Source organism: Benincasa hispida, chromosome 6 (genome assembly GCF_009727055.1).
Source record: "Benincasa hispida cultivar B227 chromosome 6, ASM972705v1, whole genome shotgun sequence".
NCBI classification, from domain to species: domain Eukaryota; kingdom Viridiplantae; phylum Streptophyta; class Magnoliopsida; order Cucurbitales; family Cucurbitaceae; genus Benincasa; species Benincasa hispida.
Genome location: NC_052354.1, coordinates 42,494,902 through 42,497,357, shown reverse-complemented (window position 1 = coordinate 42,497,357; position 2,456 = coordinate 42,494,902). Strand labels below are relative to the sequence as shown.

At 30.9% G+C, this 2,456-nt stretch overlaps 1 long non-coding RNA gene across 5 annotated transcripts; it reads left to right on the top strand.

Moving 5' to 3' along the window:
- The first annotated feature begins 352 nt into the window (after positions 1-352).
- LOC120080242 lies at positions 353-2,102 on the top strand. 5 transcript variants are annotated; one of them, XR_005482454.1, is made up of 5 exons: positions 574-931; positions 1,060-1,204; positions 1,274-1,326; positions 1,413-1,478; positions 1,787-2,102. It is a non-coding gene; the product is annotated as an uncharacterized LOC120080242 (long non-coding RNA). The 5 variants fall into 5 exon arrangements; XR_005482453.1 differs by having other exon boundaries at positions 1,413-1,482; XR_005482452.1 differs by having other exon boundaries at positions 1,060-1,326.
- The last annotated feature ends 354 nt before the right edge of the window (positions 2,103-2,456 follow it).

The following is a 2,456-nucleotide window of genomic DNA, read 5'->3' as shown; positions in this document are numbered from 1 at the left end:
TAATCATTGTAGCTCTAAAAAAGTTAGGAACCTAAGATAATTGATAATTCAAGTAAGATAGATACTTTATTAACTAATACTAGTTGCTTTATTCCTCTATCAATTAATATTTGTTCTTCTTTCTCCTAATGTTGGTTTCCTGTGTTGGTTTTGGTTAGTTCTCCAAATCTTGTGTGTTGTTTATGAATGAGATTAGGCTATGCTAGTATTTGACTATAATAGAATTTTGAACTTCTGCGTGGGAATTGAAGAAATATTTGGGGGGGAAGGGTCAGAATGGTTACAAATTATGCATGTATATATATATGTATGTTATGAATGATTGCAAATAAAAGTGATGGATATGAATGGATCCTAATCCATGTTTTGCTCTTACACCATTTTTCTGCTCAAAACACAAGAAAGAAACTTAAAAGTGCTTTCTTTCCTTTCCATTTTTTTCTTCTCTCTCTTTTTCTCTTCCCTTTTCTTTTCTCTCTGTTCAGTTTCTTCTTGTTTCTTTCCTTTTTTCCCTTTCCCTTTCCCTCTCTCTTTCTTTTTAATCCCCATTCATGCCATAGGTAAACACTCTTTCTCACACATCCCTCTTTTTTCCCTTTCTCTCTCACAACCTCTGTTATTGTTTAGTTCAAAAAAAGAAAAACAAGGGGAACGATTTTATTGTTAACTCTCAATTTCCTTTCTTTTTCTATTCTTTTTTGGGAGTGGTGTTAAATTAGTTTTAGAAATTTTAATTTTTATAGCTTCATGATCTGTACTTTGTTGCTCATCTTTCATTTGTTGTTTTCTTCTGATTCCTTCAAAGTACTTTACTTTTTCCTTTGTCTCTACTCCCCATCTCATCATCATTCATAAAATACATACATAGTGCAGGTGGTAGCAGCAGAGGCCAACGCTAGGGAAGGGGAGAAGATGTAGTACATCCTCTTAAGTATGTGTTTACTAAAGATATTTTTGGTTATGCACTCGGTTGCATTTTTCAAAGGTGCTCTTAATATCAATTTTCTTTAGGATGAGTTTAGCATATATTTTAACCATTTCCATTTTTGTTTCATCAAGACTTCAAGGAGACAACTCTTTAAAAGATACCCATTGTTCTTTCAGCCTTAAACCAGATTACCCATAGCTTGAACAGGTTGGATTTGCAAGTTTGAATTTGTTCGAACAATTTCCAGCAATGTTTTCCTTCTTTTGGTGCATTCTGGTATGGACTCACTCCTTTTTTTCTCTTTAGTTTTGAGTTACCCATCTCGTAATAGTTTCAAATCTATAGGTTTAGGCCCTTCAAACTCCGGCAAACACTTTGATTCTATTTGGTGAAGTTAGGTAAGTGTTGGTACGTCTTGCCCCTTTCGCAAACATTTGAAGTGTTGTAGCTTAAGTTCTAACCTTTAGGAACCTTTTGTTTGCAGTTTCAAACTAATTTGATCACATCTAATTACCAACCAACAATCATTTAGGCTCGTTGGTGAATTTATGTAGGTAACAAGTTTTAGGCTCTTTAAACTCAATTAAAGTGTTTGATGTTGTTGTGGTGTTTAACATGAATGGAGTGTTTTGATGTATCCTGCGTTGATAGGTGTTTAACAAGGCTGTTGAGTTTCGAGCTTTTTAAGTTTGTATCTTGAACAATTTTTTTGATACATAATCCATTAGCTCCACTTTGTATTTCAATTATTGATTTTAAATGTAGAGCTATTCTTCAACAAGTTGATCTATATTTTCTTGGAGGCATTCTTTAGATTTAAAGTCCTTGGTTTTAATATTCTTCTCTTTTTGTTTGTAGATTTCAATGAGTTGAGGATAATATTTGATGAAGCTTTGATTTGGAGTTACCTAAAAATGTTTTGGTGCTTAAAGGAGGGTGTAATCTCTCTTTCTTATTATTACATATGCTTTGTGTGTTACGATAAGAATCATAAATAATTTTTTTGTTATTAAGTATATTATGTCCGAATGAGTTTTATTCACTTGTTGGGAGAGATATTTTGTAACTTTTGAATTGTTCACGAGGTTGTTAATGTTGTGATATTGAAAGTATTAATATAGAATTGTAATTTTGGAATTATTCATATAAATGAAGTTTAGTAACCTTTTAAACATAAAATTGTGGATATATATTATTTGTTTATATGGTTGAAAAGATCGAAAATGTGTGTATTGTTTATTTGGTTGATGAATATTGTTTGTCTTATATATATCAATGTGATTGTTAGACATCAAATCAGGAGCAATTATATAGGTAATTTCTAATAGTATAATTTTCTCTTTTATTTTTTTTTAAAAACAAACTTGACAAGTAAAAAATGTCAAGTATTAATGAAGTTGTCAGTTTTTGGGTATCAAGAAGAAATTACATTTGTTAACTAAAAACTGTCAAGTTATGAAAACCTTGATTAATAATAAATGTCAAGAATTTTAGATACTTGACACTTAAAATAAGTCAACAGATCTCA